The 27256-nt window shown below is 41.3% G+C and overlaps 1 pseudogene; it reads right to left on the reverse strand.

Moving 5' to 3' along the window:
- Nucleotides 1–8771: 8771 nt before the first annotated feature.
- Nucleotides 8772–27166, reverse strand: LOC148509641 (nicotinamide N-methyltransferase-like; annotated as a pseudogene).
- Between the last annotated feature and the right edge of the window lie 90 nt (nt 27167–27256).

Raw genomic sequence — 27256 nt, forward strand, 5'->3', positions numbered from 1 at the left:
ATATGCAGCCAGAGCACTTCATGGTGACAGGAAGCTTTTCTGGTTGTGAGGCATGTCGAGCTCAACCACAACTATGGGTCCGATATTTCTCAATGTTACCAATGTTTCACTGACTTGCAGATGTATGTAATGGGAAGTGGGCTTCTAATAGGCATCTTGGTATAGTGCTGCAATCGCTGTGCGATCCCATTCATTTGCATATTTTTGCAATGTGCAGGTGCATGCAAATGCAGACCTGCATTTCAAGCTGAATCAGGCACCAAATTCAATGCTTAAAATATTTTAAAGAAATACAGTGCAAGTATTTTCTCTCCTCCATTTCTCTTGTTTTTCTTTTCTATCTTTTATTTGGCAAAAAGTGAAGACACAGATGATACTGTAGCTGAACATAAACAACTGACAAAGGACATGCTTATTGCACAATGTGTGAATAAAGGAATTTCCAGTGATGGCAAAACCAACAATCAAATGATCCAAGCGCCTCTTGGGGGCAAATCAAAGCTCAGATGCAAGAGGGTGCCAGCTAGACACCAGCTCTGCTCTTGAGAATTATTTGGCATTGGACTTTAGTACAAATACCCTTCAGCTTTCAGAAGCCTCTAATAGTTCATATGAGGATTCTACCTTAAACATGTATATAAAAAGTACACTCACACATATGGGAGATACAGACAATGTAACAAAGATCCAACAGTTACAATAGTTTCAAGCAAAAAGTCAAAGCTGCATAATATCAAGATGTAGGAGAGCCTGCAAAATGCACAGCTGTACAGGAGGCTGCAGAACATCTAAATGTATGGGAGGCTGCAGAACCAGAGGTTGTATTATGCAGGCAGGGCTGGCAACATAAGTCATGGGGCTCTCCCTCCACATTGCCTGCTGCCGGCTCTCCACCCTGGCAGTGTACACAGCATATTTGACCATAGTAAGGATGGGAAACTCACAACACCTGGCAGTAACAGATCCAAACCAGCGATGTCAGATCTCAGGGGGTGCTCAAGTCTGGCGGCACTATATCCCTGTGTGAACCTTGGGCTCAACTAAACCTTGGGGCCCAGGACAGGAGTATCCTTTTAAGGATACTGGATTTCAACCTCTATACACACCTACCTATACCTTCTAAACCCTGCCTATAAACCTCTAAAATTGATGCTATTTGCGTACGCAGTCAAACAGTAAAATAAAGACTTTAGACCTTGAACATGTGTTCCAAAGCACAAAGTATTATTCAAGCAAATTGCAGTCAGTTACACGCTGTGATCTAAGTACAATTTAGTGCAAAAAATTATACAGACCCAAGATACAGTCTTAAATACGCACGCGCTCTGGACCAGATACCGGCATCAGCAAGAAACCTCCGTCAGTCAGCAATCAGCAAGAAGACTAGAAACCCAGGGTCAGAGCACACATATTTATAGCCCCCCAGAAATAGACAACACAATAGTGGAGTTTGTTGCTGATCCCATTGGTTCCCAGTGTGGGTGCATTTATTACAGGGCATTTAACAGGTTGATTCAAATGGTCACTGTCCAGCCTCCAACAGCTGGTTGCCTTCATTTTCCCACCTCATGCAAACCTAGACTGTTGGTTTTACAAAGTACATTTTGGTTCTTTATGTCTTTACGGTCCATAAGTTGCGAAGGCATGTTCCGATCTTCACACCGATGATACCGGAAGGCTGTGGATAAAGTGCAGATCAGTATAATATCGAACATGGCTTACTTATCACGTATTAAACCTTAGATACCAAAATAGTCTTTATTTCACAGCATTTGTAATAAATGAATAAAACTTGGATCTTTTACTTTATAGCTATGGAACCTTTTGTGTAAGTGTGCATTATGTTAGTATTAGGGATATGGGAAAAGATGTTAGTTAGGTTTATCTGATTTGGGGCAGATGTGCATGCATGCAGCTAATAAACAGCATTCGCATGCAGGATATTGTGCATTTGCTACTGTGCGTAATGTGCGGTGTTTATGCATGAGATTCTATTTATGATGGATTTAACATTATATATATATATATATATATATATATACACACATATCTCATTCCTTACTAACAGTTTCAAACTGCAATGCAAATGTGTTATGGGCAGTGAGTTTCACTTCTCAAACAAGGTGGAGACCCCCAGGTGTGAAGCTGGGGCCATTCTGTCTGGGAGTGAGACTAAAACCTGTTTAGGATTCAGACAAATTCAATTGTGTAGATCAATGTCTGGGTTATATTACAATTGCCACAACTATACTTGTCTATATACAGGGATTCCCAATTTGTATGTAAAACACTTGCAGTATTCTGGTGTATTGTCTATTCTATTTACTTTTCTCAGGAGGCTGTTTTCCTAGTTGTTTTGGTATTTCTCTATACAAGGTTGTCCCCAGAATGGGCCTGTCATGGCTTCTAAAAAGATTATCAAAAACATTGCCATCTGTACTGATTCTTATTTCTAAAATGGAGTCTAGCTGCCATTCGCAAGATGGCATCCCACATGCTAATTTTTATGCTGATTCCGTCTCAGCCACTAATCCAGCTTCGAAACTTTGTATCCCCTGTCGCTGGGCCTGAATGCAGGTACAAGCTAGAGATAACTAAAATTCACAGCCAGTCTTGATGCAGAGACTCAAATATCAGAAGACCACATCCAGAGCAGTTCCCTATCCAGGGAGAATCTGAGGATTTGGGCCCCCCTTAACCGCCCTACTTTAGACAGTATGCACCAACCCATAGTCAGTGGACATACTATGCAACTCCTGGACTGAAAGATAAAGCTCTGGAGGTCTTTGCAGACTGTCTCCCATAAATGAATGGAGATTATGCAGCTACTGTATCAAGAAAGCTTTGATGCAGTAATTTAATTTCCCCCTTAGAGGCTCACAGGTAAACATTCAGAGTGTTAAACCGCAATGCCACTGATATCTATTCTGGACTTGTAGGCTAATTGTCCACTGTTTTCATCAGTGGATTGAGGGATTAAGAGTACTGACTATGATAGACTCATAGATTTAATTATTCAAGAGCAGTTTTTCATGCTATGCCCAGCTGATGTGGAATAGTGGGTTTTGGATTGTGACCCTAAATCATCCACGGAGGCAGCCAACATGGAAGACAAGTACACCATCACTAGGGCTCCTGCAACAAAATGAGTAATCTACCTAGAATGAATGAGTAATTTGCCTAGAATGATTGAGTAATCTGCCTAGAATGAAAGGTGACCTGGGGAACACCCCCATTTTCCCCCTGCATTTGCACCTGCTGTTTCTTCACACTTTAGAAGAGTGGGGGTAAAGCTTGTTATGGGAGATATCTACAAGGTCTCATACTTGCCACAAAATGGGGCAACTCAAGATCACCTGTCCAGAGAGGATGAAAACTTCTCCCTCTTTTGTGGGGGTACCTACCATTATATATTTTTACTGCTGCCCTGTATGTTGAAAGACCTCAAAAGCACACCAGGGACAACCTGCAGTTAGTCGCTATGGATGACCAGGTAACCATGGGTTTGAGAGATACAGAGGCAGATGTTACTTTTGTGCATTTTGCACTAGTGGATCTTGAGTACCTTATCCAGGGAAATGTGATTTCCATAATAGGAGTGGGTGAATTGCATCCAACCTTGCCAATGGCAAGGGTTTACCTGGACTGGGTATCAGGGAGAGGTGTGCAAGAAGTTTGTGTTTTGAATAATCTCTCTACAAATGTGTTATTGATTTAGGGAGAATTCTTTCTGAGTATATAATTGATTGTGATGTAATTCATGATGCTGTGGAGTAAACTTACCCTGTTTCTTCACAGGTACCCCAGTCTTATCATGGAAAAATATATTCAACTGTATCTAATGATGATGTTGTTTTTTTCTGTTGTTGTGGAGAATAATCATGTTGGTTCACAAGGGACTTTATGGGGAAAAATAGTGTGTAAATGTATCTGACATAGTAATGTATAGGATGTCTGTATTTGATAATGACGGCTATAGCTTCCCTGTTCTCACTATGATTAGCCGACAGTAAGCAGATAATTCCTCCACATTAACCCCTGAGAGAATAGGTAGTGAATTGTCAGCACCATGAGTCACTGACACATATTCCTCCAATCTCACACCTCTTCCAACAGACCCTGCACACACACACTATCCCAAGACACTAACCAGAAAGCTGGAAGTCAGGATTTCTACAGTTTGCACAACAAACAGACCATTCAGTAGCATTTCTAAAAGGATGAACAGATTAAATCTTTGCAGGAGTTTGGGGTGGCTTAGAAACAGTTTGTAATACTCAATACATATAGAGAATGATTGGTGGGAGTCACTTAGAAAGTCCCCTTGGCAGGAAATTTGGGCATAAATAAATGAAGTCAGACTTACTACACAATTTTACTGGCCAGGAATGCTGACTGAAATAGCCAACTACTGTCAATATTGGAGATGTAGGGCAGGCCACTTTCATACCACTGCCCATCATCACAGAGCCCTTTGAGTAGGTTGCTGTTCCCAATAGCTCTGGGAAGGAATACATAGAGACAGTGGTGAACTATGCCATCAGCTATACAGAAGCTGTCACCCTCCCTAGATGTGGGCAGGCAAGGTGGCTTATGCACTTATTTTCTCTAAGGTAGTATTGCCAAAGGAAATATTAATCAATCAGGGTACACCATTTTTATCTAACCTGATGCAGAGCCTGTGTAAGAGGATTCAAGCAGACTGCCTGATCACTGGCCTATATCATCCAAACAGTGGGACCTTAAAAATGGTGTTTAGAACATTATATACAGTTAGGTGTTGCAGGTCTCAAGAGCTAATGGGAGGATAGCTGTCCTCCAATGTATCGCTCTAATGCAGTAAACAAAAAAGTTAGTTTCAGTGGCCATCTTGATAAGGAAACAGAAGTGTTCCTTGAGGAGCAATTTTGTTGGAGACTGCACAATAAGTTACTACATGGCCTACTTCTAAGACTAAAAACCATCCATGCATTTTTGGGGGGTTTGCTGAGTTTTACCTAATGTTTGTATTCCACTACAGAACACTAGCAAAACCCATATATGACTTAACAAAAAAGTTACCTCAGGTGGTGATAAAGCATTCATTGCATTGAAGTCTGCACTGACTCAAACTCCTGTATTGCAAGCTCTTGATTTTAAGCCTGTGCTCAGCCAGATAACTGAACAAGGGGAAGAACATTCTGTATTTTTTCTAAGTAAGAAACTGCTCCCCAGAGAGGTGGTTTATTCCATAGATAAAAGCCATAGAATGGGCCCTGCAGAATTTTCAACCATAGTGAGACTTCACTGTCATTATAGACCAAAATACTCTTAGTTGGTTGAACAGGATATCTGGAGATAATGGAAAGCTACTAAGATAAAGCCTAACCCTGCAACAATATAACTTTACTAGCCAGCTGAGAAATTGTTCTTAAAATCACAATAGGCTCTCCAGAGGGATTGGTATGAATCACCACCGGCCTGTCACGACCAGGGTTTCTTGGCATGGTGATCAGTGGGTGATACCTGTGAGGATGCTATGGCGAGGGGCGTCTGGCGGTGGTGCTGGTGTCTGGTGGGGATCATTGGCTGTGCATGGTCTTGTGCAGGCATGTTGTCATTCTGGGCAGCTTAGGCCTGGCGGTGCTTCCATTCCACTCCGGCATGTGGCGCTGCCATCTTGCCTCTGGCCATGACCTAGTCACCCTATCCTGGTGTGTCACATGCTCTGTCTCTTGCCTGTCATGGCAGAGCACTGAGTATTTAAGAGAGTTCAGAGCTCCCTTTCATTGCCAGTGCAACGTGTTTCTCAGCGGAAGCTGAGAGAGAGTTCCTGTGCTCTTACACCTGTCATTGGAACCCCTGCCTAGCCTGCTTCACCTTGCCTGCTCCTACTCCACTGGATTCCCCTGCCTCCTCCATTTACCTCTCCCTTGCCTTATCTGAGTTTCCTGTACCCTGCACCCTGCCTCCACTTGCATTCCACTGGATCTTGTTTTCTTCAGCCTGCACTTCACTTCAGCCTCACAAAACCTGGAATACTGGACTGTCTCCTGTCTGTCACTACCTGGACTTTTTCCCATTGCCTCACTACAGTTCCAAATGCACCTTAATACTACCCGGACTTTTGTGTTGCCATATCCATGTCTACTAAACCACTCATTAAAAGTTCTATATTCTCTTTTAAGTCTGCTTCAGTGTCTGCTCCTAATACCACCCGGGTTCACAGCAAAACCAGAAATTCACACAGCCGCAGCAGCCCGACAAGGGTGAAAATGCCAAACTGAGTTTTAGGTAATTATCCCTCATCTATTCCCCCCTAACCCTAACCTCCCCACCCAGTGCCTAACCCTAATTCCCCCTCTAAGTGCCTAAAGCTAACCCCCCTTTCCCGCACCCTAAACCTAAGACTCTGGGGGGGATGCCTAACCCTAACCTCCCCCCGGGGTGCCTAGCCCTAACCCCCCCTTCCCCTAGCCTGAACCTAACCCTCCCAGGGGGATGCCTAACAATACATCCCCCCTGGGAGCCTCTAACCCTCTGCCCCGCAGCTGTCCACGCCTGGCACCCAGCTTACATTTGATCAGGAAGCCAGGCAGCAGGCTCCCAGCATAAGTAAAGTGACAGGTGTTGGGATTTCAATGTAGCTGAAGGGCTAAAATGTATGCCATGTGAGGAATAGGCTTTTCAGATTTATGTATAGCCCATGCGGCTGCCAGAAAATGATTGAACAGAGAGATAATGATAAAAATATGGAGCCTTATACATTCCAAGCTTGCCCTTCTCACCAATATAAGGTTGACCGGTGGAGTGTCACCCCCTCCATACCTGAATGATGGCATGCTCTGAAAAAAGGGCTAAAAAATGTAATTAGTATACACAAGCCAGTAAGCCATCAGATGGCGGCTGTGTGCCAGCCCGGGCAGGCATAAAATGTCAAGTACAGCACCAAAACTTTTACAAATCTTGAGAGTCAATCTGACATTTTGAATATAAGTCTCCTTCTATTGACTCTGCAACAAAATTATCTCTTAACATCTAATAGTGTTACTTTAGTCAGTAGTATCAATGGTAAGCATATAATTATTATTATTATTATCCTTTATTTATATGGTGCCACAAGTGTTCCGCAGCACCTTACAAAGTACATAAACAAATAATTTGACAACTGACTTACAGTACAAAACAGGACAAGGATATGGATAATATACATTGATACATTAGTGACCATAACACCTTGATATGCTACAGAGCGTAAGCAACCAAGTGTTAGGTGCCCTGGTGGGGGGTAAGAAGTAGGCGAAAGCAAAGTAAGGAGAAGCACAAGAGGGTAGAGGCCCTGCTCTTAAGAGCTTATCATGAATGTGGATTGCAGGATCTTGTGATGCTACACGGAATTACATTTGTGTGCAGCTCTTAGTCCATAATCATGGAAGGTGCAGGCTATTGGGAGGCACCCCAGCCATTAAAAAATCAGCTATACGGCCTGCACTAGGCCATCTAGCTGATTTTTTAATGGATTAAAAAATCAACACAACATGTGACTTATCTTTACTGAGTGCCAGTAACTTAACTGATGGCTAACTATCAGCGTTGTGGTTAACTGACAGCCAACAGAAAGTTAATAACATACTCCTCAGTTAGTTAAAATTCTTGACAGACAGTCCAGATCTAGAAACCTACTAGAGTGTTACCTATTAGATAGAAGTGTGATCTTGCTGTAAATGTACGAGTATGCTGGTCATTTACAAAGATCAAAGTTAACATTTGGATACATTTTTAAACCAGAAATGTTAGAAGATTTTTATAGAAAATTTCAGACATTCACAAATTTCCCTCAAGGTATCTGTACCCTCCATTCTTTGAAAATAAAATATATCAGTTACATAATAATACAAAATGTGTGTGTTATTGTGGTAACCATGAGTTTGTTGATGGGCTAACTGAGCTTCTCAGAGATTATAAATGAATATGAGATTCTTTAACCACTTAACTGGCTAATATTTTTTTAAACTTTTTTTAATTATCAAATTACTTAAATATTAGCTTTTTAAACCTGATTCTGTATATTATTTAAATATGCATATGTTTTTTATGAAATTCTAGTGAATAAAGTTTATAACCTTATATTTGTCATTTGCTAATTAAAAAATTAACACTTTTGGTCAAGACAGAGAAAAATAGGGGAATAAAAATGTTTTTAACTGTATAATAGAGAAAATCGGGGGTGGGTGTTCTTGAGGCAACTGCTTGGGAAAGGGGGAAGATATTTGGGGGAGCTGAGATATCATGCAATGGGCAATCCTATTAGGATCAGTGATTGCCATTTGTATGGCCATAAAGAGAGGCCACTATTGCCCTGAGTCCTGGGTTACAGTAACATTCTCTCCCTGTTGATGCATTTGGGTGATTCTTGTAGCCTCATTCTTTACAGGTTGGAGAAGGATACTGGGGGTGCTTTGACATAACAAGGGGGCTGGCACAGACTAATAAACCCAGCCGATGCTTGATTACCTTTTAGCAACCGCCGATGGGTGTTTCTGACACAGTCATTTTAGTTCTAACTATGCCGGGGAAATACTGGCTTGGCTTGGTCATATGGAATATGACCACACCAGTCAAGGGGTTAATCAACCAAAGTCAAATAAACTGCAAAACTACAGTTATATAGTTTAATATTTTTTTATTAGGGTTCAGAAGTTGGAAATTGATTTGAAAATCTGTTACATTTATGTTTTATTTGCTCCCCAGCCTGTTTTATTAGCTTATTAGCATTTATTAGCTTCCCAGCCTTAATTCTCCTTGTGAGCCACCAAAATTACAATTGCGGCATAGTCAATGATATCACTCACTGCTGTTCTGTTTTGGACTTCACACTTATCAATAATAAACCCTTCATCAGTGAGAGCTTTCCTTAAAAAATTCTCATTACAGCTCATTATATGTATCTTGTCCTGACCAATCATCATATAGGTTGCATTGAAAGACCCAATCAATATAAACTATCCTTTAGGTTTTAGTAGCTTCAGAAATTTTCTCAGATTCTTTCTATAATCATCTTCATCTTTGCTGATGACTTCCAGCATCCATGCACTGATTAGGCAGTCTGCTAATGGCAGCACCACCGGGTCTGTGAGATTTTCTTTGTCAATGTCACATTTCATGATATTAGTTATTGCCGTCTTCAATTCTATGTGTTTGCCCTCATACTGGTCACTGAAAATTACAAACACAACAAGGTTTATTCAGATCTAATATTAGCCATGAGACCACATGAAAAATAAGATATAATTTTGTGGGACAATATTTTTAACCATTTACAAATCTGGATTTCACTGACACTGTAACATCTGGTATGACCCGTCTGAAATGCCTACACAATTTTCCTGAAGAAACCATTCTCAGAGCACTGTGTTAACACCTCTACGTCCCCCCTACCCAATCTCCTACTCTTTCCTGGTCACAGTGATGGACAATTCTAATAAGCTTTAAGAATAGAACCTGCAGTCCAAGTTCACAGGGCTCAGGGCAGCTGTGGCTTTCCACTTTTTTTCCATTTCAAATTTATAATCTATGAGCTACAATAAATTATAAGCAGAGAATAAGACTGAACATGATCCAAGTGTCTGATTTCTTAATCACTTAACTTCTTTCACATGACGCATGGAGATCTTGTGGCATCTGACAGCATTTGTGGCATGTCTGGATTAATGGGAAAATGTTGTGGCATGTATAGCTATGATTGGCATATGGGGGCATTTGAGCGAATTGGTGGTTTGAGAGCATGTGGGGGAATTTTAGGTTGAACATGTTGCCTCAGTTTTATGTGGAAGGTGCAAACTATATGGGTAGATGCAGTGGTCATCTTTTTTATTACTGAGGTTATGAGCAATATGTGTCCATAATCAAGTTCAGAGAGCCGCACATGTAAAGTGTAAAGGTTGTGCATTTCATTTTACAAGAATACATTTTTTTAGATTGAAAGCCAATGCTTTTCAAACATTCATCTGAGAAATGCATTAAGATATATAAGACAGATTGTCATATTATGATGATATTGTATTAAAAATAATGCATTTGAATGTTTTTAACTATTGTCTTTCGTCTAAGATATTACTTGTGCCTAAATTCTGAAAAGAACAAGAATCCTAACATCTGATGAGTCATGAACCCTATGTACTATGTAGATGTTTTATGTGCCTCAGCTGGTGCCAAATAGACCCTTTTGGTGCCCCAAGATTCATGCAACTCAGCTGCCTTGGTATACTGGATGGAACAGGGCAAGCAGATTTCCAGGGCAATTACTTTTGAGGGAGCCTCTAATTAGACAAGGTGGAAAAATGCATCAAGTCATGCATGTAGACACTGTTTGACCGCACAACCTAGAGATTGGTGCAGCCAGGGACCATGTTTCTGAAGTTGGAGTCAAACTGCTTAAGTGGGAAGCTGGTCAGCTGTGAGGGAAAAAAATTAGTCTGTGAAATGGAGATAGAGTCTTGGCATTCAGCAGTTTATACAGCAGACATCAGGTTTTTTTACCTAACAAGAAGCTGATCATTTATAAGCACGTGGGACTGGTCTCTCTAAGCTGTAGGCTCCGTAATCGAGCAGCAGGGAGGTAAGAACTTGTTTATGTATTTATAGTACTGCACTGCCCTCCTGTAGTGCTGCATAATAGGATCTCCAGCAGCTGGGAGGTGAGGATGACATTCGTGTTTTAAAACAAGAACAAAAAACTACCCAAGTATTGTATGGTTTTTTTTCTGTGTGGATTGATCCACTGGGACATAAAATTTACTGTACCAAGCTCCATAACTAAAACTAACAATCTAATTGCTAACTACTAACAGCTTCTGCTAATAAATTTTTGGACTTTGTGTGAACTGGACCTATCTACAATTTTCTTTTAAAAAATAATCTGAACTTGGTGGGAAGACCCGAGCCAGGACTTGGAATCACTCATAATTAACACATCAACATGCAATGGAACACATAAAAATATGCACATTTAAAATTGCTTTATATACAGTATTACAAATACTAACAAATATCCTAGGTACATATACTGAATTTGAATTTCAATTCACTTAAGCAATTCCTTTAAAGAAATCCTCAGTTCCTTTTACGAAGATAGTAATGTAAACAGTCATCCAGGACACCACTTTGTATAAGTGAGAGTATCTGTGGGGATTTGTATAAGTGAGAGTATCTGTTGGGATTTGTTAATGGTAATAGTGATAACTATTCTTCATTGTTGATTTTGGTCAGGAGGACTAAGCCGGTAACCACAGGAAAGAGATTTTAGCTAATTTCAGAGCAAAGGTCAGATGGCTGAGACATCACACTGTTGAGGTGAAACAGACTGGCAGCATGCTCCTCCAACACACTGAAGCTATAGAAGTGGGTCAGAGTAAAGTGGACATGTAAGTCGTATTCAATTGGCACTAATCGATGGGTAGTCTCTTTGACCGTACTGAGCCTAGTGAAAAAGATCATTCTGGCTCAAAAGATGTTAGCGGCAGAAGTACTCCTGGCAACAAATCCAGATATGTATTGTCCAAGTGTGAATATATGAAAAACAGCAGATGTCTATTATTGAGAAAGGGAATCCTTAATGCTTTTTCCTGACTTGATAATCTCGCAGTTCATACATGCATTAGGAGATACCCAATGGACTGCAGAAATATCCAGATGGGGGTGCAGGGATCCAAAAGGATCTTTTTTTCTCAAATTTTACCTCAATATAATAGAAAGAATTGTAGATCTGGGAACTGACGACATCTGAAGATATTGTCAGTTCCCACATTCAAGATTTGAAGATTTTGTATTTCTTAACGCTTGATGAATTTAGGTCCCCATACTATTGTATTGATGGCATAGCACATTGGGACTGAAAGTTAAACAGGAGATATCTGTGAATACCTTTATAATGGATTGTCCCATTCCTTAATTGCTACAAAAGTAGGTGAAAATGTTAATATATATATTTTTTTTTATAAAGTGCAACAGACTCAAATGAGTAGACTGCCTCAATGCTACAGCTGAGGCTGATTCCCACTAATACTGCAACCCCCCAGCATGTATACAAACCAACACCTTAATTGATCTAATCAAGAGGTCCAGCCCTCCTTACCCAGCCACCAGGGCCAGTGCTCAGCCAGCCCTGCACCACAGGGAGGCACTGGGCTGAAGAGGCGATGTCTCTGCCTACACCATTTTGCCGGGCATCCGCTGAGATTTTGCTACCAGCGGGCTCCCGGCTCCTTCTCTACAGTGGCAGCCAGAGGCTGGAGTTCACGCCTCAGCTCTGCCTTCTAGCTCCTACAGAGGTTGAAGTGAGAGATGTCATTAACCAATCTCCCATAATTCTGAGGAGCAGTTGGATGGCAGTGGATACAGAAGCGGGGCTTAAGGTAAGTATTGTGTGTTTCTTTATGTACTACTGTGGGCCCTATCAATGGGTGCATTACTACTGGGAGCACTTCTAATGGAGGCATTTCTACTGGGGGCACTACTACTAGGGGCACTACTACTGGGGGAATTGGATAGGGGCACTGCATAAAGGGCACCACTACTGGGGACATTGCATAAGGGGCACCACTATTGGGGCATTGAATAAGGGGCACCACTACAGTGGGCATTGTATTAGGGACTGTACTGCAGTGGGCATTGATTGTATAAGGGGCACACTGTCACTGTGCTGTGGAGTCCAGGAAGTGTACATTTGTTACTAAGGTTCTGTCAATATGCTAGTTTCTTCCTTGGTCAGCTGAAACACACTTCATTTGTTGTTAGTGTATATGTATATTTGTATTATATAGGTAGGTATTGAAATATAAGTCTATGACTTTTGCTGAAACAAATATTTTAGGCTCTGGTAAAATGGGATATGGAATATTTCACTGAACAATGCATCTCTGTATCAAGACTGCTTGTAAGCACAAACTTACATAGCTTAACAGCCAAACTGTGGCTAACTTTATGTTTCTTGGACACCCGCCAGGTGGGCAAAGGCATGACATCTGTCAGGTGGGTACAAAGGGGAGAGGCTGGGGGCATAGAACCCCCAGGGGAGGGTGTAGAGAATCTAGAGAAGACTGGGGGGTGAGTTTCACAATGTCTCTAGGACAGAGGAGTAGCGTTGAACCATGGTGCCCGGAGAAAGTGCATGTCATAGCGCCCCACACCTTCCCTGTACTGATCTGTGAAACTGGGGTATGGCCAGCCTGCGGTGGAATACTGAAGTGAAGAGAAAAACAAAACAGCATACTGTGGTAGTATCACCCTCAAACTCAAACCTTAAAATTGAAGTTTAGGATTGTACCTCAGATATGTCACTTTTAAGTCCATTGAAGCACAATGAATGAATGAGGAGAGGAGGGAAGGGATCAGAGAGGAATGTGCCGATCAGAGAGGGGTTGTGACAGAAGCCAATAAGAAAGGAGTGGACAGGGACAAAAAGCTGATCCCATGGTAGAGAGGGGAGGTAATTAATGAGGTGAGAAGTGATTGTAATCAATCTGACAGGAAAAGGGAGGTGACAGAAGATGATCAAAGAGGAGGGAGGGCCGGAGGGGAGGCAATCTGGGCAGTTGAGAGGGCAAAAAATGTAGAAATTGATATTAGATCAATAACTTATTTAGGATATAGAGCAATCAAACCAAAATAAAACTAACAGGTGGACGTCATACTGTGCAGCACCTCATGAATTCCAAAAGTCTGAATGGCATCCTCTGTCCATTTTGGCACCCGGAGCTCATGCTCCACTGGAACCACCCTCACTCCCTTGCTCTAGGACCACTTTAAGCACTGGAGAGGTTGCTAGGCAAACAGTCAGAATGGGTTCCCATAATGCAACCAATCAGAGCACTGCCCACAGATCAGCTATTTGCTGCAAGGCCCCATTTAATTAATGTCAAACATCCATGTGTTGCAAGTTCATGTCGCTCATTAAGGGTTTTTCATTAATACAGGGGAGAAGAGAAGATTCCATATGGATTTAGATGATGACTAAAGTTTAAGCAGAGGGATTTGGGAAAGTGCAGTATATAATCCAAATAAATGATTCAAAGATTAGAAGTTAATTAATATAAGCTAAGCTTGCATAACTACAAGTACCAGCAGTCCCTGGCATGTACAGCACTGCACAATAGGAAGTATTTTTTTTTTAGCTCAGGCTAAAAATTTAGTGCGTATTAAAACTAGAGGTATTTTTAGATAGAGAGACATTTGGGCAGATACTTAACCAGATTTCATTTGGGACTTCTTTGATATATTCATTTAGGTGAGACCAATCAAAAGCTCCTGTACGTGTATTAATCCATCTGTTCAGTTCCATAATGCATTTCTCGGAGCACTTCAGCACACAGATCTGTTTGAAAAAGTCACTGGCTGTATAGAGATGATGAATGAAGGATCCAATACTGATGTCAATCAAAAGGTCTCCTTTAATGATACCTGCAGGGAGAGATTCCAATGATTACACACTGCAATACAGTATGCTACTGTATATAACATCTCTTCTGTGCATCATTCTGTAATGGGTACGCAACTGCTTCAGTCACAACACTCCTGTTAAATCTTCAATGTATGATTAATGTAAATAATTATTTGAGTAACATTCCCCTGTTTCTGGGGCTACAGAAAAAGGGTCGGACTGGCCCACAGGTGTACAGGAGAAATCTCCAGTGGGTCCTACTGCTTGAGGACCTTACCCCCTCCTCTAGTGATCAATAACTTGGTGGAGTAGGAACATGGTTGGTTTGTTTCAATGGAAACTACACCAAGATTAGCTCTTCTGCTAATTAAGTGGGTGGTTATGACACACCCCTGTTCCCTTCTTTATAAAGGAGCCCTGTTCTTTGCATGTCCTCTCTAATGGTTGGCCAATTCCCTCTGTGCTGGGTCACACCCCCTCTGATGGCATTCCACACCCCTTAAGCTTAGGCCCCTACCACTGCATTCCCTGGTGGGCCCTTAAAGCCCCAGTCCAACACTGAAAACAGGCATATATTTACATTACCAAGAGGCATTCACAATAGGCAACAATATAAACCCTTCTAAAATATGTAAACTGATGTTCACAAACCTTATGATTAATGAAAGAACCTTATAAATTACGTGTCATTATACCCTGCGTACATCTGGCAACATAAAATGCCAAACAATTTTACAAAAATATTTCAGGAATGTAATCATTGTGGGCCCTATTAAAAGTCAGTCTTAATCTCAAGTTGAAACTCTTTTCTGTCTTAACTCGCACAACTTCTCGCAATCTACTGTATGGTTATTTTTTTGTCCCCGTCTGACTTGAGACTCTCTGTGATTCAGGGGCTTAGACCAGATCAGGAATGGGCATGGCCTCATAGAAAGTGGCTGTCAATGGGACTGTAGTGGAGTGCAGTTACAATGACAGTACAGTATGGATATGATTTGGGCCTGTGGTCTCATGTTAGGACAAACATGGCCGCTAAAAAGTGTCAATTACTGTACAGCATCCCAGAAGGGTCTGAGCTGTGACTGCTCTGCCCCTGGAGTTAGTGTAAAACTTGCCAGTGATGACTCACAGCTGCTGATGACGGCTGCATCTATTGGTTGCAACTGAGAAAAGCATATGCCCATTTACTGAAATTCAGTGAAGAACAGGAGCAGTGTTAAAAGTATAATTTTAACTCACATTTTCCAGAAACAAAAATACTGACTGAAAAAAGAACCCAGCATATATTGAGACCAACATAAACTGGTAACATATGATAACATAATGAGTATCAGTAACGGTGACTAGGCAGCACTGGCCACCACCTGTGACAGTTACTCACATGTTTACTGTATTACTGTATGTTAAGGTAGTTGAGAATATATATTAATAAAACATGCTCTACGGGATGATCCTGAGTTTAATGCAGTCACGATTGCTCTGGCATAGAAATAGTAGCAATGTTCTAAAGGTGCTGGTTAGAACCTTACGTGAAATTAAATTTGTCCGAATAAGCGGGGAATTTAATTAGCCTTGATAATTTACCACAGGCTAATTGATTTCCCAGGGCTATTCAATTAGCCCTGAAGTCAACCCGCAGGCAGCAGTTAATGGGGATTTTTTTCTTATCTAATCTGGAAAGAAAACCTTGATACAAAGCTCTATTTACTAAGCCTTGGATTAAGATAAAGTGAACAGAGATAAAGTACCAACCAATCAGCTCCTGTCATTTTCAAACAAAGCCAGTTAGGGGCTGATTGGTTGGGACTTTTTATCCAACCAAGGCTTAGTAAATAGACCCCAAATAATCTTTTTACCAGTGCCATGGCTATATTAACACATAGGGCTGGGAACTTTTCCTGGATTCTATGTGTTAACGGCTGTTACCAAGGCAATTTAATTGCTGAGAAAAAGGGGCTATAATTAAATAACCTAAGGCATTAAAGACTGCGGCTGTCATCCTTTTTCAAACCCATTAAATTAACGTGGCTAATTGAATTCCCACACAAATGAACCAAGCCAACAACTAAAAGTAAGAATTGACTAGCATTGCGTTCTTACAATATGTAGAGGTCTAATCAAAGAACATTGCTGTAGACATGCTATAACGGTGTATACAATTTTATTGAAAGAAATATAAATACAATAACATAATGTAAAAAAATGAAACAAGAGAAGTAATAAACATGTGTAAAAATCAATTGGTGACAGTGAATGTCAAAAAGTAGACTTGAAAGAGAGACAACCGCACCAACTTTATTGACAATCTCTTCAAATTTAATAGAGTTGAAATATGATTTTGTATTGGAGAGGAAGTGCTATCCACTACCAGAATGTATGGCTAGTCTAACAAAAATGCGGAAAGAAGATATTACAATACTTGAGTGCACTGGTCAAATACTGTAGATAAAACTAGAGTTTAATTAATCTATATTTAAGACAAAAATGGTTCTCCAAAAGGAAGAAAAACACTCAGAATATATAAAATAGAGAAAAGAAAGAATATAAAGTATTAAAACAAGTGATAGGGACTGTTGAGTATCAAGGGTAGGAGGCAGATTATATTTTATGATAGAAATCACTTAGCTCAATAAATGCTTCATCTACATCTTAGTTTGTCAATTAGCCAGTTTATCAATGATATACAGACAGGTCTATAAATATTGGGACATTGACAGAATTTTCATATTTTGGCCTCTATTCACCACCACAATGGCTTTGAAATGAAACAAACAAGATGTGATTTACCTGCAGACTTTCAGATTTAATTTGAGGGTAATTACATCCAAATCAGGTGAACGGTGTAGGAATTACAACGGTTTCTATATGTGCCTCCCACTTTTTAAGGGGCCAAAAGTAATGGGACAAACTAAACAATCCTAAATCTAACTTTCACTTTTTAATACTTTGTTGCAAATCCTTTGCAGACAATTACAGCCTGAAGTCTGGAACGCATAGACATCACCAGACGCTGGGTTTCATCTCTGGTGATGCTCTGCCAGGCCTCTACTGCAAATGTCTTCAGTTCCTGCTTGTTCTTGGGGCATTTTCCCTTCAGTTTTGTCTCCATCAAGTGAAATGCATGCTCAATCGGATTCAGGTCAGGGGATTGACTTGGCCATTGCATAACATTCCACTTTTTAGCCTTAAAAAACTCTTTGATTGCTTTTGCAGTATGCTTCGGGTCATTGTCCATCTGCACTGTGAAGCGCCGTCCAATGTGTTCTGAAGCATTTGACTGAATATGAGCATATAATATTGCCCGAAACACTTCAGAATTCATTCTGCTGCTTTTATCAGCAGTCACATCATCAATAAATACAAGAGAACCAGTTCCATTGGCAGCCATACATGCCCATGCCATGACACTTCCATCACCATGCTTCACTGATGAGGTGGTATGTTTTGGATTATGAGCAGTTCCTTTCCTTCTCTATACTCTTCTCTTCCCATCACTCTGGTACAAGTTGATCTTTGTCTCATCTGTCCATAGGATGTTGTTCCAGAACTGTAATGGCTTTTTTAGATGTTGTTTGGCAAACTCTAATCTGGTCTTCCTGTTTTTGTGGCTCACCAATGGTTTACATCTTGTGGTGAACCCTCTATATTCACTCTTGTGAAGTCTTCTCTTGATTGTTGACTTTGACACATATACACCTACCTCCTGGAGAGTGTTCTTGATTTGGCCAACTGTTGTGAAGGGATTTTTCTTCACCAGGGAAATAATTCTTCTGTCATCCACCACAGTTGTTTTCCGTGGTCTTCCGGGTCTTTTAGTGTTGCTGAGCTCTCCGGTACGTTCTTTCTTTTTAAGAACGTTCCAAACAGTTGATTTGGCCACACCTAATGTTTTTGCTATCTCTCTGATGGGTATATTTTGATTTCTCAGCCTAATGATGGCTTGCTTCACTGATAGTGACAGCTCTTTTGATCTCATATTGAGAGTCGACAGCAACTGATTCCAAATGCAAATGTCACACCTAGAATTATCTCCAGACCTTTTACCTGCTTAATTGATAATGAAATAATGAGGGAATAGCCCACACCTGTCCATGAAATAGCTTTTGAGTTGATAGTCCCATTACTTTTGGCCCCTTAAAAAGTGGGAGGCACATATAGAAACCGTTGTAATTCCTACACCGTTCACCCGATTTGGATGTAATTACCCTCAAATTAAATCTGAAAGTCTGCAGATAAAGCACATCTTGTTTGTTTCATTTCAAAGCCATTGTGGTGGTGAATAGAGGCCAAAATATGAAAATTCTGTAAATGTCCCAATATTTATGGACCTGACTGTATTTGTTTAAGTCTTTGAATGTTGTACACTGAGAAAATAACAAACATGTTGAAATATATTGTCTAGATTGGCAGGATCCTGTTTTTTATCCCCACTATTTTTTCACAGTGATTTATTCATGTAAAAGTTCACATATTCTCACTGAGAGAGATGACAGCTGGTTTATGGGCAATATCCTGAATTTATTTATTTAATAACAGTTTCTTATATAGCACAGCATATTCTGTTGTGCTTTACAAACAGAAACAAATTAATAGAACAACACTGGGAAGTAACAGGCAGGCATAAACGTAAGAGGGCCCTGCTTGCAAGTATACAATCTATAGGGAAATAGGTGTTGATATACAAGGATAGGTGCTACGGAATGGGATTGAAATCCTGGCAGCTCAACAGCTTCTGGTTCAAATCCCGAAAGTGACAGTGCGACAGATCAAGATCCTGACTGGCATTGGTAAGTACCCTAACACTCCCCTCTCCCCCCTAAGCATAACCCTCCTCTGGGGTGCCTAACTTTAACCTCTCCTCCTAGTGCCTAACCCTAACCTCCCCCCAGCGGTGCCTAAACCTAACCCCCCCTTCCCACACCCTAAACCTAACCCTCCCAGGGCGTGCCTAACCCTAAGCTTCCCCCTAGTGCCTAAGCCTTACCTCCATTCCCCTAGCCTAATCCTAACTTTCCTGGGGGGATGCCTAGCCCTAAGTCCTCCCGGGGTCCCTAAACCTTACCCCCCATCCCCGGGCTAAGTGTAATACTTACCCATCAGAGGATGATTGGGATGGCAGGGGTCGGTCTTCTGGTGTCGGGATTAAGATAGGTGTCAGCATTTCAATGCCTATCTCAAGTCCCTTGTCGGGCAGGTCGTGTCAGGATTTAGAACGGCGTCCACCAGTCTATTGACTACATCCTGATGCTAAATATTGCAAATTGGTCCAGCCAATTTGCAGAGGTTATTGGTGAGCTGTATGATCCAGTCACAAAGGAAAGTTGGCCTAACGTTAGGAGGATGTGAAATTGAAGAAAGAGAAAATATGTGATGATATGTTTATATTGTAGGAAGGGAGTTAGATAGGGAAGCTATGAAGGTTATGTGAGCCATTTTGGAATCTGATAAGCTTGTCTGAAGAGGTGTGCAACCAGTATTATATAGCATTACAGATCAGAAATGCTTCTCACATTAGTATACACTCACTATATGTTTCTTTGTACACTGGAGTGTTAGGATTATAATATCCCTTATTTGTGTATTAGTCAATGTGTCTATTCAGTATTAATATGCAGGAGATGACTAAAGAAACCTTCCTTATCAGTGAGGCAAGAATATTACCCAGTGACTACTGGTCTGGTCTATATGGGTAAAATGATTATATTTATAGGTGTAATAAGAAATTATATAGGATTCTGAAAGATCAAGTCCTTATAGATTGTTCCCAGTAATCATTCATAAGACACATCATAGAATGAAAACATATAAACACCAATTGTACCTTTTTAATATTGTGTTAACCTGTTATTGTATAGACCAGTGTTTCAAAAACTAATTTCTCAGGGAGCACTAGCAGTGCATGTTTTCCAGGTCACCTCACAGACTCACAAGTGAAATAATTAGCTCCACCTGTGCTTTTGAAATGTGTCAGTCAGTAATGAATACACCTGTGCACCAATGAGGAAATATGGAAACCATGGACTGTTAGCACTGGTAGAAGACATTGGGAAACACTGGTAAAGACATTCATAATTAAACTGCAGCTGCTTTCCTTCTGCAACAGTAACCAGCTAGATTATTTTGGCTGGATACAATGCTGCAAATTACACTTCTTAGTACAGTAGGATGTAGTAAGCATCCAGATGGTCAAGATGTCGGCAGCCAGAATCCTGATGCTGGAATGCCAACAGTAGACTGAATCCCGGCTACAGAATCCCAAATGCTGACATCCTGACAGTGAGTAGGGTCAGGCATTAGGGGGAGGGAATAGGTATGTAATGCTGGCTGTCGGGATGCCTCCTGTCAGTATACTGACGGCGGCATCCCAATAGATGGTATCCCAACAGCGGTCAGGTAAGTATACTTACTCAATCCCCCTAACCCCCTAACTCTAACCCTCTGTTTTTTGTAGCCTAACCCTAATCCTGACCACCCCGCACCCTAACCCTCCCCATTAGTGCCAAAACCTAAGGCTCCCCCCATTATGCCTAAACCTAACCCTCCCCCCTTAGTGCTTAACTCTAACCCCCCAGTAGTGCATAACCCTAACCTCCTCCCCCCAAAACCTAACCCTAGCCCCGGTGCACACCATAAACCTAACCCACCCCCCGCTTCTACTGTTAAGGGTGCCCCGGACTTACCTCATTTGTGCTGGCATCCATTGGCAATCCGGCATCAGGATAAAGATAAGCATTGGTACTTTGATGCCTATCTTAAGTCCCTTGTCGGGATTCCCCTGTCAGTACTGAGAGCGGCGGAATTGCAGTTGCCGGTCTCATAACTACATCCCAGGGGGAGGTTTAGGTTTAGGCCACAGGAGGGGAGAGTTAGAATTAGGTTGCAGTGGGAGGGTTAGGGATAAGCTACAGGAAAGTTGTGTTAAGGTTGGGGGGAGGGTTAAGATGGGTACACACAAGTCAATGTGAGTGCAAAGTGAAGGCATGATATATCGGATTTTATGTTATTATATATCTGAAGATACGATGCATGGGAGCATGCAATATTGTATACCCACTGGACAATGTGGATGATTTGTCATTAAGATTTTCCTCAAAATCACAAATTGTCTCATATATATCATCTAGTGTGTATCCAGATTTAGGGTAATGGTTAGGATACTTTCCAAATTCTATTGAGATTCTGACTGTTGGGATGTCACTATCGTGACTCTCAGCATCATGATCACTGGAATCCCATACCCAACCCAGTACAGTATGTCTGGTTCTAAATAATCATCTGTGGAATACAGATACACTGGGAGTTACACAAAAGACTTCCAGCTGATTAAAGGGACAGATCCCTGCACATATCAGGGATTTTTTTGCAAAAAATATCCTGAGACTGTGCCTGCGCATGTGCCACTGCCCCCTCTATACCGCTAAGTTTACCCTGCTCGCATCTCAGTTAACGGCACAGAGCAGCTGACCGAGATCACAGAGCAGGAGCCTGGCAATCAGCTGACTGGAGTCACAGAGGAAATCCTGATGTCTATCATTATCCCCACACCAGGAGCCTGATGCCCAGCATACCAAATGAAAATAAGCTGGGCAGTGGGTGCAGACAGCTGCAGTGGGGGAGTTAGGGGCTCCCAGGGGGAACATAAGGAAAGGCACCCCCCCAGGAGGGTTAGGGGTAGGCTAGGGGAAGAGGGGGTTAGAGTTAGTCACCCCCGGGGGGAGGTTAGCCATCCCCCCAGAAGACTTAGGTTTAGGCTGCGGGGTTGGGGGGATAGGCATTTACGGGGGGGTTAGGATTAGGCACTAGGGGGGTAGGTTAGGGTTAGAAATCCCTAAGGGAGGGTTAGGGGGGGAGAAGGTTAGTTATCCTTACCTTTTTTAGCTGTTCGGATCTTCACTGCTGCCGGTCTTCCGGCGACGGGATTGTCAGGCAGTTATTCATACCAATCCCACCAGTCCTGGGTGCAGGTAGGTGTTTTTTCATTTTTAAATAGGTTTTTGGTGGTCTATTTAAACATACAAGGCTGCTCACAGATGCCAGCTCCCAGATCTGCTCGGCCTATCAGAGCAGAGCAGGAGCCAGTGAAATAGGGGAAAGTCCTAATAATGCTATCTCCAGGTGGTGCTGTTATCACAAGGCTCTCCCCATTATTTTGTCACCATTCATTGTTAGAAAATCTGAGCAGTTCGCTTTTCCCATTACAGTTATGGGAAATGTAATCTGCTTACAAAAGAAAATGTGATAACTAGTGCTTGGAGGAGCGTTTTATGAATTATCCTACAATTGTCTTTTAGTACATTTAGGTAATACAAAAATAATGTGAAAAGGGTGTGAAAAGAGCTATTTTCACAATACACACCGTTGCTTAAACTGCTAGGATAAAACACAATTACGTTTTTTTGGAAATTATTGGAAAAATTTAATAGGGTATGGGTTTTTGCTGTGGGACAAACTCAGACCTTCTCGCACATTTAAATGTCCAGGTTTGTCCCTCAACTCACCAAAGGTACTAGTCTGCAAACTTGTGAGTTCAAGGCTATTACATTATGCAAATCTGTGCAAGTTTTTCCCTATGCAAATTTATAAACTATACAGAAAGCCTTCAGAGATTAGTGAGGTCCTGTGTGTAAAAAATTAGTAGCAGTAATTTTTTTTAAATAATTTGCACCCCTCCACCAACAAGCATAACTAACTCAGGGCTCTGTAGAGCCTATCCTGGTGTTTAAAATACAGGTGGAAAAATGTGTATGGGTCCCCTGTATTTAAAAAAACAGCACCAGGCTCTGTAGAGCCTTTCCTGGTTCTTAAAATAGAGGAAGAAAAATGCATAGGGTACCCCAGTACTTAATGAACCTGCACAGGGCTCTGCTGAACAAGTCCTGGTTGTTGAAATACAGGAGAAAAAATGAGTAGGGGTCCCCAATATTTTCCATAACCAGCACCGGACTCTTTCTAGCAGGGGAACCCTTTTACCAGATCCCCCAGCCAAAGCATTACATCTGACTAAGCCCGGGCCTTGGTTCCCTGGGGAGATAGGGATACCCCCAATAAAATGGGTTCCCCTTCTCTAGGGCACTCCAGTCCTATGCTGATTCACCTCAATTAACCTTGCAGTTACCATCATAGGTTATAATGTAGGGGTTCCCACTGTAGGCTTCAATGGAGCTTTCTCACCTTTGAAGTCTATAAGGGAAAGTTTGACAAGCAGCTTGACTTCTTAGAGCTAATCAGTGGGCAGCTCCAATGGAGGCTCCTACTGATTGGTTGGCGGCTCCTGCAATGCATATTAGGACAGGCTCTACATAACTGGGGCTGGCTATGTGTGTGGGAAAGGGAATGCACATGTTTTTTTTAATTTATGTTTTTAACTGTTTAGTTTGTTATAAGACACAGAAACATTCATGGATCTCATGGATATGTGCATATTTATGTGTAACTCTGATCTCCTCAGGCTAGACTTGCTAAACTGAAGCAGATCTGTTTTTTCAGAGTTTTTAGGCAGTAATAGTGTGCAAGTTAAACACTCACACCCTATTACATTGCCCAACTTGTATGCTCACAATAGCAAAACATCTGAATGCGTGGTTTGCCATTGTGAGTTGCGAGGGTACAGGGAAAACATTCAAGTTTGTAAAAATGTCCAATTATAGCTCTATATTCGCACATTTTCCAAACTTGGACCCTATTACATTTACCCCAATGTCGTTGTTTTTTTAGACACAGACAACACTGGCAATTGTTTGCACACACTTGGAGGAACAGGTCTCTGTGAGAATTGTTTTGGGGTGCAGATGATGGGAGACACCACCTCACACAGGACAATAATATTCACTACATCACTGTAGTACAATCAACTTCTTTAAATACACAATGTAGTTTTTAAATTTAACTGGAAAAGACAACAGGTTTTTTGTTTTACACAGGAAAAATGTTTACATATAAATAAAACTCAAAACAAAGAGTCCTTCTTGGGGTACAGCAGCCTGAAACACAGTAGAGTATTTTTGGACAGATAAACAATAAAGTACACTGTAGTGAGAAAAAAAAGGTGCAGTTCACTTTAAGAAACAAAAAACAATCAACAGCAACACAAACAGTAGCCTGTTTGTTTTTACTGCAGTGTGTGAGTGTGCAATGTGTGTGACAAACACATACACTGAGTGACAAGTGATAATGATGTCTACACTGCAGTCACACTTCCCAGACACCTACTCCTGTCTCTAGATCTACATATTTAACTCTTAACCTAAACTTAACTAACACCTCCTAACCTAATGGAACCCTAATGGTGACCTGATGGCTTGCTAAAGGATTGTTGTAATACAGTACCCCACAGTGCCACAACACACAGTCCCACACCCTCTCTCTCTGCTTTCCTGTGCGAAAAGGCGCCCGGTCATGAGTGAGGGGCTTTTAAATGCAATCCAAAACACATGAGATCCAAAACTGGGAAGATGATGCTTTGCCTTATTTTGGGATCTGAAGTTGGTGGGAAGACCATAGCCGGCACTTGGATCCACTCATTTGCCCTAAGGGCAGGTGTGTTTGGTTTACAGGGAATCCAAACAGCACATCTCTACCTGTGAGAAGGTAATCAATGTTTCTGTCCTGACAGAGAATTGTCAAGATCAACTGCAATTAAATAATAGCCAGAATGGCATTTAGGTCCTGAATAGTGATACATAACACTAACCTGTAGCCAGCCTCACTTTATAAGTTGGCTTTAAAATAAACAAGCACTTTGGTTGAGTTCAATAAATCATAATGAACCTACAGTGCAGTGGCAATTTTCTGGCAGATATCTTTCCAATCTGGCTGGTTGGAATGAAAACCTGGTAATGTATGGGAGCAAATGACAATTGCCCATTTGATCACAAACACTGGAAAACAGACAACAATTGTTGTTCAGACAAATTGGATAAAACACACAAATTTAACTAATTTTAACATTTTTTTTTGTCCGTATTTCAGTGTTTAAAACCATATGATTGACTGTCATTTGCTCCTATACATTACCAGGTTTTAATTCCAACCAGCCAGATTGTACAGATATCTGACAGAAAATTGTATAGTGGATGCCCAACCATCGGGGCTTGCGACAAGACCCTTGTGGTAGGGTCTCATGGCCGCAAGCCCCAGAGAGCTTCCGGAGCTCTCCCATCACTGGTGATGTCAGTGGGGCCGCCCACAAATTGCAGGCGTTTGCTTGGGAACGCCTCCATTTGTGAAGCCACCCCCCCACCATGCCTACAAAACAGGGCGAGCTGTCAATCAACATGGACAGCCGTCCCTTTTGTAGTGAGCCACGGAGTGAGAGAATTTCTCTCTCGCTCCGGGGCTTGTGCACATGCAGTGCGGCCGCTGCACATGCGCAGAGCCCACCATCGACCCACTTGTGAGCGTCAAGCACTTGCGAGCATGTCTAAATCAGGCCCTCAGCCTCTGCTCCACAGCTGAAAGCAATGGACAAGGGGGGTAGAGCTATTTATTTGCTGCCAATCACCTGATGGCATCACTAGCCACAGGTTTTATGTTAGGGATAACATTCACTTTCCCTGCTACTTACTGCCTGGTTACACCACTGCCTGCATATAGAAAGCTAACTTGAGAATGACTTACAAAACAGAAAGCATCACACAGACTAATATACTGTACACTACAGAGAACACCCCAGTTACAGTAATAAAATACACAGAGCATCCAGATACTGCTATTCTCTCTGAATTGTATATATATTGTTGAAAGTTTCAAGGATGCTCTCTGTATTGTTTATAGGTTACCAAAATTTCTGCCACTTTTGTGACTCATCTACCATTGTGTATTGCATTTAAATCTCCTGCCACTAATGTGGCTAAAGATTATGCTGTTCTGGCCAGGTTAATTTTGACTTGAACTCACCTACTGTATGCAAAGTTCTCGATCTGCTATTTGTTGTCATTTGGCAGTCTGATTGTACAGGATTCTTCAAGCTACAGTTTTATCAATATAATCCTTTGTCAGAGATCTAAAGATGTTGTGTTTGTTTGTAATTCTCAAGTGGTGATTCTGAGTCAAACACAGGGAAAGCACTGGGCACAAGTATCCAATGTTTTCCCTCTGTGCATGTATCCAAAATGCACTCCGCATGCACCCAGGTGGCCATCATCAAATGCAATATCTGATGGTGCGATCAATGGTTTGCCGATAGTGTATCTTTGTATGCACATTGGCGGATTCACACCGCAGTTGGTGGGCATCTCAATAGGACGTACATATGTTGTAGCATTAACATTACTTCCTCAATGTCAATTGATATGTAAATATGTTCTGTCATTAAAGCCACCATCAAAGGCATTGCATTTAGAAAATTAAAAATGTACTTTAACAAATGCATCTAAAAATAAACATATATAATCCTAATTTCACCATAAAATATAATTATTATAATTAATTTATGTAGCACCAGCATTGTATTCAGTGCTGTAAAGACAATATAATTGTCATGTACATCAGTCCCTGTCCCATTGGAGCTTATAGTCTAAATTCCTGAACACACAACTGCCCACATGCACACACTAGGGGTAGTTTTGTCAGTATAGTATAGTATATTATAGTATACATACACTCTTTGAAAATACTGTGTAATTTCTTCATTGGAAATTTGATTACTTCCTCTGCAAAGTGCTTTTTTGAGTTTTTAGAAAAAAATATTTCCAGATGCTCTCTAGAATCAAAGCCATGTTCATGATACAATTTAGGTCAACTGGAATACATCTTGTATTATTGTATCTCAGACTGGTTTGACAGGCCCTGGAATTCTGTTTATATTCACTAGGAGGTATATTCATCAAGAGTTGGAAAACC

This window comes from Taudactylus pleione, unplaced genomic scaffold, assembly GCF_031769625.1.
Source record: "Taudactylus pleione unplaced genomic scaffold, aTauple2 ptg000318l, whole genome shotgun sequence".
NCBI classification, from domain to species: Eukaryota; Metazoa; Chordata; class Amphibia; order Anura; family Myobatrachidae; genus Taudactylus; species Taudactylus pleione.